The sequence below is a fragment of the Petaurus breviceps genome, unplaced genomic scaffold, assembly GCF_028583685.1.
Source record: "Petaurus breviceps papuanus isolate PSGF00001 unplaced genomic scaffold, PetGlider_PUasm1.0 189, whole genome shotgun sequence".
In the NCBI taxonomy this organism is placed as follows: domain Eukaryota; kingdom Metazoa; phylum Chordata; class Mammalia; order Diprotodontia; family Petauridae; genus Petaurus; species Petaurus breviceps.
The window spans coordinates 21,775,341-21,787,362 of record NW_027185809.1 but is presented as its reverse complement, the minus strand read 5'-3'; the positions used below and the strand labels follow the sequence as shown (position 1 = coordinate 21,787,362).

Below are 12,022 nucleotides of genomic sequence, written 5' to 3'. Positions count from 1 at the left end.
GCACAATGGCTCTGTAGACTTTCAGTTTGGGAAATCTTTATTCACTATTGAAGGAAATGCTAAATTTCAGGTATAGCTTAGTGAAAATAAAATTTCATGAAACCCCTGAAATCTCTCCACAGATCCCAGGTTAAGAAGCCCTACCTTGAAGAACTACCTAGATCATGGAGAGGTTGTGTTTATCAATGAACAAGTTCTGCTATGTTATCCAATGTTTTTTTTTTTAGTTTTGCATCCTACCATGAAAGACATAGTATGGAATAGTGGAGAGAGTATTAGATACGAGTCAGGAAGACTGGATTTGAATCTTATTGCTTATGCTTACTGATTGGATATCTCTTAGCAAGTCTCTCTCTAGTCTCAGTTTCTTCATCTGTAAAATTAGGAGATTGAACGAAGCATACACAGGTCCCTTCTAACTCTAAATTCATGATCATCAATTGCCACCCAAAAGGTGCTTAAGGAAATTTAACTGACTTACTGAATGACTAATCCTACAAATTATATATATATATATATATATATATATACTTGGAGATGAGTTGTTTAAACTTCATTGGGACTTAACTGTGTTTCCACATAGCATGATTTAGAAGCCATGAAAGAAGTATAGTAACATAGAGGATGAATAGTGACACACTGAAGATTTCTGGTTATAGTTTTCCTCCAGATTCAGTCATTCACAAAAACATATTAAATATTATGTGTAACTAAATAATTCAATCATTTATTAGGCAGTTAGGAGGTGCAGTGGATAGAGCACTAAGCCTGGAGTCAGGAAGACCTGATGTCTAAGATGGCCACAGATACTAGCAGTGTGATGTTGGCCAAGTCATTTAACCTCTGTTTGCCTCAGTTTCCTCATATGTAATAGCACCTACCTCTCAGAGTTGTTATGGAGATCACAGGAGATAATATTTCTAAAGTACAAAAAGAAGAAAGGGAATAATGCAAGATCAAAACATAAGTAGAGCCACTAGGAGACTGAACCAAAACCCAGTAGTTCCAGAAGAAGTTGGAGCCTAGTCTTAGCTACCGTATCCAGGATCTGCTCACACAATCCAAGATTCCAGAAGGGAGGAAAGTATGAGCCACACATAAAGCTCTAATTCAGAAATTGAAGCTAGAGATACAAACAAATAGAGGAAAATGTCAAATAGAGAAGAAATATCTTGGACTGAGAGGAACCCAACAAAAACAGCTAGGAAGGAAAAAAATGGCAAAGAGAATTAATAAATTAGGACAGACAGTGAAAATGGTTGAGGACCACTAGTCCTAGGAAATATAAAGTTCACTGGCCTAGATCCTCCCAGTATAGTCCAATTTGGAGAAGAAAATGGTGGCAGTGGGTTAGAAAAATTATGACATACATAAGTATTTCTGAAAATAGGAGGTTTGACCTCTCTTGCCCTGAAGACCCGCCTTAAGAGTCATCACCTCAGCATATTTCTTAACCCATTTGCCTCAGCACAGTCTTGTACTGAAAGAGTCATGCCTGGAATTTCCCCAAACATATTTCCTGAGTATGCCAGATGAATCAGGCAAAACCACAAGAAATGTCAATAAATAAAATGATCTAGAAAGGACTAAGTAATGAAATTAACTCTCTCATTTTTATAGGCTGTTGCTTAAAGTAAAAAAGAAAGAAAAGAAATTAAATGAAAAAGTAAAATAAAAGGAGAAAAAGGATAATCAAGGGCCAAAAAGGACCTAAAATGCAAAAATTTTAAGGAATATTTAGGAGAAGGGGGGAAAAACTCTAATCAATACTCTGTGAACTAAAATCCCGTGGTAAATGAATTAATATCTCTTGTGGGAGGGGGGAACAGTGGGAATTGGCACAAATGGGAAAAGGAGAGATAAGACAAAAGAACCATATTGATGTAACCCCATCCAGGACATAAATAAGCAGAGGAAGGGATAGTAATTTCTTTAGTCTCACCAAGAGTGAAGACTGTGGAAGAATAATGTAAATGCAATGGAGGGCAGAGACTGGGATGGATGGGGAGAATAGAAGGTAGGCCTCATCCTTGAATAGGAAAGGAAAGGAGTCATGGGAAGTGTTGCTAATTAAATTCAGTGTGTATTGATATAAACTGAGAGATCTATATCTATTAATAGATAGATAGAAATATTTATATATCTTTATATCTTATCAGTGGCTAGATACAAAGCTCTATATCTATTCATAGATATACAGTTATAAAGATATATATCCATGGATAGATATATAAGATCTACATCAATGGTAAGAGTATTATAATGGATTTTTTAAACAGAGGTTTTTGTACATTAAGAGAGCATTTTCTCAGAGAAAGCATTTTATGTTATAGGACCCACCCCCAGGAGAAGGGATGAATGCGTCCTCAAGGAAAAAAAGCACCTAATGTACCTATCCTGCACCAAAAGTGGTAGGAGGTGCGATCACAGAACTGATGAGTTATCATGGGATAGTTGGAGAACATGCAGATCGGTTCATTTCTATGTAATATGTGCTCCAGCCTCTTGCTACAAGGTCATATGTAACTCAGAAGCTAACAGGTTGATTCCTCCTTTCTTTGGCACTGTGACAGGGGGTGGTTAGGTTGTGTTGAACATGTTTGATCTAGTAAATGTTACACACACACACACACACACTTATTAGGCTAAAAGAGTTTTATAAAGGTTTCACCCTTTTCTCTTTTGAGCATATCACTTTGGGACTCTGTCTGCTCTCTCTTGGATTTCCAACATGGTATGAGGAGGGATGGAATTTCTCTCCCTCTTTTGCCCCAGCAGCAATGGAAGTTAAAGGCACAAGGCAACAAAAACATAATACTTGCCTGGGAGGGCCTGAGACTGTATCACGATCCCTAACTAACTGTTTGATTTTGTGTTTGTTTCCCTGAATTCCAGTTGCTGAATATCAGCCCTGAGAAATGGACATTTCCAGCCCTGGTTTTAACCTCATAAATTCCAGAAGTCACAAGTTTCTAAGTCAGTGTCAGTTACCGAGAGAGAGAGAGAGAGAGAGAGAGAGAGAGAGAGAGAGAGAGAGAGAGAAACTTCCTGCAGCTATGCCAGCTCTCAGAGGAGAAGATGACCATTAAAGGGATCATGCTGGAACTGAAGGGACTAAAGAGCTATACCTGGTTGGCCAGGACATCTGGACCTTATGAGTCATTCAGATGGTGCAAGCCTGGGGTGAAAGCAAAATGTCTGTTCACCAATCTCACAAAGTATATTTCTTTTATGGTGGAGGGAATAAGGAGCTGTTCCATAACTGATATCTAGTACTGAGTACTTCTAGAAAGGATCCTGCTAATCTCTTTTGGGGATACTGATATGAACCTACCTAAGTCTGTGTTAGAGATTTTGCCTGAGTTTCCCTCTGAGGGGGATGTAATGAGACAAAGCATTCAAGAAAAGCCTGACTCCCATCACCCCCAGGATGGATCAGAGTTCTGCATGAGTCTAGAGCATAATGTCTTTGGGGAAAGTGGTTGAGCCACAAATGGTAAAGGCAGGAGGTAGAATAGGGCCTTATATTTTGGCAACATAAATTCCCATCACATATCATTGTGTCCATCCAACTTTGTTGCTTTCGTGAATTTATACGTCTAAGAGTGAAATACAGTTGGAAAAAAACATTTTTTAAAAGGCTGAGGTAAAGGAGGTCCAAGCACTTTACAGATATTATCTCACTTGATCCTCAAAACAATCCTGAGAGGTGGGTGCTATTATTAACCCCATTTTATAGTTGAGGAAACTGAGGCAGACAGAAGTTAAGTAACTTACCTAGGATCACACAGCTAGGAAGTGTCTAAGGCTCAATTTGAACTGTCTTCCTGACTCTAGGCCTACACTCTGTCCATTGTGCCACCTATATTTTATTACATGCTTCAAATGCAATAGTTTAGAAATGGAATAGAGAAGGCAGTTCAAATTTGGTACTCCCAAAAGTTCTACCCTCATGAGGAGCACAGAAATAATTATATGGAAGTAAAGAGAAAATTAAATGAAAACTTCCTGGAAAGGAGTTACTTTCTTGAAAAATTTTTTTTAAAAATGTTTAATTTGTGGAATAAAACAAGCATTTCCATAGTATAGTACAACAAAAAAGATGAACATGAAACTGCAAATTTACTATGTATAACTTGCTATCCCTTTAAAATATACAACAAAATTATCATGTAAATTTCTTTTTTTCTTTTTTTTTCTTCCCTCCCCATCTCTTCACCCTAGAGATGGCTACCATTAGACACAAATATACACATATACACACATATATGTAAAATTATTCCATACATATACTTATAAGTTCTTTCTCTGCATGCAGATAGCATCTTTCTTCATATGTCCTTTATAGTTAATTTGGGTATTTATAATAGACAAAATAGCTTTTTTGCTCAGTCATTCTTATAACAATATTATTACCATATACAACTTGGTTCTGCTCATTTTACTCTTCATTATTTTGTGCAAGCCTTCCATGTTTTTTCTAAAATCATTGAGTTTGTCATTTTGTATAGCACATATAGTATTTCATCACAATCATATACCACAGCTTGTTCAGTCATTCCACAACTGATGGGCATCCCTGAAATTTTCAGCTCTTTGTTACCACAAAAAGCCTTTACATAAACATTGTAGAAAAAATAAGTTCTTTTCCTTTTTTTCCTGCTAATCATTTTTGGAAATAGAACAAGTAGTTGTATTTCTGGATCAAAGGGTATATAGATAATTTAATAACTCTTTAGGCATAATTCCAGATTGCTCTCCAAATTAATTGGATCATTTCACAATTCCACCAACAGTAAGTTTAGTGTCCCAATTTTTCCATATCCTCTCCAATATTTGTCACTTTCCCCTTTAAACATTTTAGTCAATCTGGTAGTTGTAAAATGCTATCTCAAAGTTGTTTTAATGTGCATTTCTCTAATCAATAATGATTCAGAGTATTTTTATATGACTATAAATTGTTTTGATTTCTTCATTGGAAAACTGCCTGTTCATATCCCCTGACCATTTATCACTTGGGGAATGACTTGTATTCTTACAGATTTGACAAAATTCTTTATGTATTTTAGATATGAGACCTGCCTCCCCCCCAAATTTCTGCTTTCCTTCTGATCTTGGCTATAAAAAAGAATGCATTTTATTTAAACTAAGAGATTGGAAGGTAGAAAGGGAGTATTTTGAATTGCACTATTAGAAATAAAAGAAAACAAAATTTTTAAAATGCAAAAAAAGATAAGCGAATGATTTGAGTAAATTCGAAGAACTTGCTATGGAGCAGATAAATGGGAGGAGGTAGAGAAGCCCATGCAAATAGACTAGTGTAAACAGAACTGGCTCTAAAGTGTTGACTTAAAAGAGGAAATCAATTGAAAACCAATACAAAAGAAATGTAGGAAAATACAAACCTAAAAATCATAACCTGAGATGTGAATGAACTAATTACTTCTAATTACTTTAAACAAATGAATATTACTCTGAGCTTCTAACTCACATCATCAGGTATGCAAAGATGAAAAAATAGGAAAAAGTTTGATAGAGAAAAGGAATACTAATATAATCATTGGAACTGTTAATTGATCCCTCCATTCTGAAAAGTAATTTAAAACTATACCCAAAAAAGCCACTTAAACCATATATACATAGTCTTTGTCCCAGTAATACAACTACAAGGCATATACATTGAAAGAGGTTGAATACAGAGGAAAAGAAGTCACATGCACAAAATTATTTGTAGTTACACTTTTTGCTGTAGCAAAGAAATAAAAACAAAGTAGATGCCCATCAGTGAGGAATAGCTGAACAAATTGTAGTATAGGAATGTATTGGAATATTATTTTCCTGTAAGAAATGAAAAAGATGATGAATTCAGAGAAACTTGGAAAGAATTGTATAAACTTATTTATGAATAGAACCAGGAAAACAATTTACATGATGACTACCATTTTGTAAAGAATAACAACTTTGAAAGACTTCAAAAGTCTTCAAAGCAGTGATTAACTATAACTTTAAAGACTAATGATGAAACATACTTTTCACTTCTGGAATGAATGAGTGAAAAAGCATTTATTAGATTCTTAATATGTACAAGATACTATGCTCAGCACTGAAAACACAAACACAAAAATAACACAGTTGTTCTGAAAAAGCTAAAATCCTAAAAAAAAACAAAAAAGGTGGAAGGAGGGGAAAGTCTTGTATATAGGGGAGTGATTACTAGAGAAGGGTGATTTGGTTTGGGAGGACACAAGGATGGTAAATGGAGCCATAAGGTTTTAGATTGATATGACCTTACCAAGAGCAATGGTAATGTTGATTTGATTATTGTTCTGGAAGCAGAGATGTAAATTTATGAATGAGTTTGGACTGAACTAGAGGGAACGTGCCACCTTGAGGGACCGGGCTCTGAAGGTTGTATTCAGAGGGTGCAGCAAAGGCAGTATACTTAGCAAGAAGATGTTTGAGGCAAAGCTTGGTATAATGTCTAGAGCTAGCTAAATATAGTGTACTTTAGTCAATCAGGACAGAACAGCCTAAAGGCAGGAGTTGGAAAACTGAATGGCTTGGCTCCAATTTGGAAGGTACGGTAGTAGCAGGGCAGATAGAAAGAGATGGCTATGGTTAAGTACAGGGAGTACAGAGGTGATAGACTAGGGTTATAGAATAAGATATTCATTTTCTGACATGGTAAATATGCTGATTCATTTTGCTCAGCTATACTTAATTATAAGGAAGAGAGAGCTTCTATGGCTTAAAGGGGTGGGGTGAGTTAGTGAGTAATAATAAAGACAAAAAAAATTTTTTTAAAGAAACGTTAATGTATTAAACAATACAATAAAATGAAACAGCAGAATGTGTACTGTATAAGAAAATTAAATCCAATTCAACAAATAGCCTGAATACAAGAAACACAATCTAAAATTTTAAACTATAGTCTTGGGCCTGATGATTTTGTTGGTATAGGAATATCTCACTGAAGAAACTCTTTCAACTAGTGCAGTGGAGCCCCTGCTTTACAGCTTATAGTTTAAGCATTTCCTTGGGCATTGAGAGATTAAATGAACTGTTTTTACTGTTCTTTATATTCCCAGTGCTCTTAGCACACTGCCTAGCAAATAATAAACATTTAATAAGTGTTTTGATTGACTTGCCAGAAGTTACAACCAGAATACACTAAAGACAGGACTTGAGTACAAGTCTTCCTGATTTCAAGACTAACTCTCTATCCACTATGACATGTTGCCTCTACTAGACATATACAGTATGAAAATAAGAGACCAAAATAAAATTTACTATGCATCAAGTGATTACAAAGAAGCAGAAACTTCAATCATGTTATCACACAAAACAAAAGTAAAACTTCACATTAACAGAAATAAGTAGAGAAATTATACTTTGCTATCACTACCAAAATTGTATCCACCAAATGATATAACATCTAAGTTCATAATGGTAAAGTTAACTGAATTGCAAAAATATAAAGACAGGAATGAATGATTGTTGAAAAACAGAACTGAATAAACTTTTTTATAAGGTAAGTTTTTAATTGAAATATAGTAAATTAAAATTAAATACTTATATAAGAGAATAAAAATATTTCTCAGTACCACTTTTACAGAACTCAGTCCATGTACATGGAGAAATTTTTTTAAATGTTAACAAAAAGCAGAAATATGAAATACATCCTTTACAGCCTACACCACAACAAAAATAGTAATTAATACTGTGTAAAGCCAAACACAAGCAGCTTTCCAGAGGACTTCACTCCAGTGAACAGCTTTCAAGGTTCTGATTACATAGTATAGCGAACTTTCTATTTATTCAGTAACAAACTGAGACAAAACATTCACAGAAATCAAAGTACAGCATTCACAATGTTATGGCATAACAATTTATCACTAAAATGGCCACATAGTTTTCACCAAAGTGGTCACATAGTTTTAAGCAAAAGATAACATTCATTTAGTAACACAATAATTTAGTAAGTCCTTAATTCAACCATCCTTAAGGAGGCAAGCCTCCTTAATTGACACAAAGTACAAAAGTTAAAAATTTTCTCCGCCCCTAGGTCATATTATCTTAATCTCTTCAATCAAAAAGTCTTCTTTCTTCTTGATTGGAGAGTAGTTTCCAATCATCCTTAATTAGCAAGTCCTTAACTCAATAATTTAAATGTAAAGGTCAAAGTTCTCCACTCCTAGTAAATCATGATCTTCTCAATTTGCATTAAATACCCAAGGAGAGGTCTTTTCATCTTAACTCAAGGAAGGCTCTCAGCTTCCATGGTTCCTCTTCCATGGTCCCAGCTCCTGCCCAAATCTATCCAACTGCCACATGGGTTCAAAGGCAGACAGCTCTCAGTTCTTCATCCAGCTTCTTGTGCAGTTCCTGCTCCATATTGAAGCTCACAGTGTCTGGTCCACCTCGAGTCCTTCACACTGTCTGTTCCTGGGAAGAAAAAGCTTAACAAAGCCACAATAACATTAATACACATTGCCAGCATCCTCTTCAATTCACTTTCTGCCTGTAAAATCAATATAGACCCAACAATAAGGTCTGAGGAATCAACAAAAATTATTAGTATAGTCTTTGGAGCTCTGAAATCATCAGCAAGACCCTCCTCCAGGATTTCTGTAAACATACAACAAGAAAATCCTCTTTTAGGGCTTCTGAACCAGCGGCAAGGTTCCAGAGCTTTTGTAACAACAGCACCATCTTTTATCATCAGAAAAATCTGACAAAGTAACATCAAAACAGATGGACAAAGTACTGACACCACAGCATGCCTCCTCCCAGTTCTCCTCTCTTCTCATTTCTTAGTTTTTCTCAATTCTCAGTTTAGTCCTCAGTTCTCATTTCTCTTCTCAGTTCTTCTCAGTTCTCAGTTCAGTTCTCTTCTCTCTCTCTCCAGAAGTAGCAGCCCCACCTCCAGATGCTTGCTCCCAGAAGTTCTGGCCTCTCTGAGCTTGGACTTTTCCTTACATATGGTATTAGCTTCTCCCTGTTCTTCCCCTTCCTGTTGCATCAACAAGTACATCCCACTGTGAGATTCACAGTTCTAGGTCTTAATACTTGACACAAACATGAACTTAGAACAAGGTGCTAAGTACCTGTTTGATTGCAAATACAGGGGGCAGGGAAGATCTTCAAATTCCCATTACGAATACATATTGCAAACATCAGCAAAAGATGCCTCAAAAAGACATAATAATGGATTATAAACTAGAGGATCAAAAAATAAATCATTGAAAAAAATTACTATATGAGAGCATGGTAATAATGAGACAACATAATAGAATTTCTTCAATGGAGCTTAAGTAGTTCTCTATAAAGAGGAACAATTATATGTCAAAAAACACATTCAATTTTTTTTTTAAAGAATCAACTGTGTCATTTTAAAAACTAGAATATCAAGAAGTAATCAATCCTGAAATAAGCACAAAAGAGGAAATACTGGAAATTAGAAGAGAAAATAATAAAATTGAAAACAAAAAGAATGATATTGACCCCCAAAAGCTGGCTTTTGAAAAGACTAACAAAATTGATAATTAAACTGATTATTTTAAAAGAGAGAGCACAATGCTCTGGGAGCCAACCCAAACCCTCTCCAGCCAGAGGTTTCAGCCCCAGGGCGGCCTGACCAGTCGCTGGCTGGAGGGACTTCAGATAACCAGCAGCTGTGGCAGTTTCCAGAATTATCAACCCATAGATGCCAAGGACAAAGTGAGAAGTCAGTGCAGTGTGGACTTTGGGACCTGGGAATTTGGAGTGTGATCCGGCCTTTACTCCCAGGGTGAGAAGTGGCTGAGGCACCTCAACCATCCAGCCACCGCAACGTGTCAGCTTCAGCTCCTGGTCTACAAATTGTAGGGGGACTAAGTGACCAATCTGAGGGGTAATCTCACTTGCTTTAATCTTGGATCTGGATTGCTGTCTAGGTTGGAGGTCCTGGGGTGTGTGACCAGCTTGCCAGAGCGTATGGAAACTTCAGAGAGGGCACCCAACTAATACCTTCAGCAGCTGAGAAAACCCCAGCATTTGGGATAAAGCTCAAGTTTCTGGTAGCAGAGTTCTACTATGGCAAAAAACCCAAAAGTCAAGCAATTCAGTGGCAACATGAGCAGGCAAAGGAAGCAAACCAAACAGAGCAATCTGACTTTACACTCCTATTTTGGGGACAAAAAGGTTCAAAGCATGGAGCAGGAGGAAGAAAGTGAAGTCAGAACTCCTGCACCAAAAGCTTCCAAGAAAAATATGAACTGCTTACAGGCCATAGAGGAGCTTAAAAAAGATTTTGAAAACCAAGTAGGAGAAGTAGAGGAAAAATTGGGAAGAGAAATGATAATGATAAAAGAAAATTATGAAATGAGTGTCAATAACCTGACTGAAGAAAATAACGCCTTAAAAAATAGACTAAATCAAATGGCAAACGAGGCTCAAAAAGGCAATGAGGAGAAGAATGACTTAAAAAGCTGAATTTGCCAGATGGAAAAAGAATCTCAAAAGCTCACTAAAAAGAATCATTCCTTCAGAATTAGAGTGGAGCAAATGGAAGCTAGTGACTTTATGAGAAATCAAAATACTATTAAACAGATCCAAACAAATAAAAAAACAGAATGCAATGTGAAATATCTCATTGGAAAAACCACTGACCTGGAAAATAGATCCAGGAGAGATAATTTTAAAATTATTGTACTACCTGAAAGCCATGATCATAAAAAGAACCTAGAAATCATCCTTTAAGAAATTCTCGGGGGCGGAGCCAAGATGGCAGAGTAGAAGCATGACCCTCCCGCAGCTCCGGCTTCCACCATCCCCAATCCATGTAAAAAGGGGACTCTAAACAAACTCTGGAGCTGCAGAACCCACAAAATGACACAGAGAAGCTAACCTCCCACTGAGAACAGCCCGGCAGGCCAGCAGGAATCGGCCAGCGCAATGCTCTGGGAGCCGAGCCCAGCCCCACGCCAAGGCTTTAGCCCCAGGGCGGGCCTGACCAGCCGCCAGCCAGAGGGACTCCAGATCAGCAGCAGCTGTGGCCGTTTCCAGATTTATCAACACATAGATGCGAAGGACAAGGTGAGAGGCCAGTGCATTCTGGACTTTGGGACCCAGTAAGTGGGAGTGCATGGCTTTTACCTCTGGGGCGAGAAACCGCTGAGACGCTGGCACAGCCTGCCAGCACCACGTGGTGGCTTCAGCTCCTGGCCTGCAGAGTGTAGGGGGACCAAGCACCAGTCTGAGGGGTCATCGCTCTTGCTTTAACCTGCTTGGATCTGGATTGGAGTCTAGGGTGGAGGTCCTGGGGTGTGTGTCCAGCTTGCCAGAGCATGTAGAGACCTCAGAGAGGGCACCCATCTAATACCTCCGGCAGCTGAGAAAACCCCAGCGTTTGGGACGAAAACTCCCCTGTCTGGTGGCAGAGTCCTACTGTGGCAAAAAGCCCAAAAGTCAAATCATTGAGTGGCAAAATGAGCAGGCAAAGGAAACAAAGCAGACAGAAGACTCCAACATTACACTCCTATTTTGGGGATAAGAAGGAGCAAGGCATGGAACAGGAGGAAATCAGTGAAGTCAGAACTCCTGCACCAAAAGCTTCAAAGGAAAATACAAGCTGGTTACAGGCCATAGAGAACCTTAAGAAGCAGATAAGAGAAGTGGAGGAAAAATTGGGAAGAGAAATGAGAACAATGCAAGAAAATTATGAAATGAGAGTCAACAGCCTGACTGAAGAAAATAATACCTTAAAAAACAGACTGACTCAAATGGCAAAGGAGGCTCAGAAAGGCAATGAGGAGAAGAATGCCTTAAAAAGTCGAATTTGCCAGATGGAAAAAGAATCTCAAAAGCTCACTGAGGAGAATCATTGCTTCAGAATTAGATTGGAGCAAATGGAAGCTAATGACTTTATGAGAAATCAAGATGCTGTTAAACAGATCCAAACAAATGAAAGAATAGAAAGCAATGTGAAATATCTCATGGGAAAAACCACTGACCTGAAAAATAGATCCAGGAGAGATAATTT

The 12,022-nt window shown here is 37.5% G+C and overlaps 1 pseudogene; it reads left to right on the top strand.

Moving 5' to 3' along the window:
• The first annotated feature begins 9,576 nt into the window (after window positions 1–9,576).
• Window positions 9,577–12,022, top strand: part of LOC138164160 (nucleoporin Nup43 pseudogene) — a 70,945-nt pseudogene continuing 68,499 nt past the window's right edge.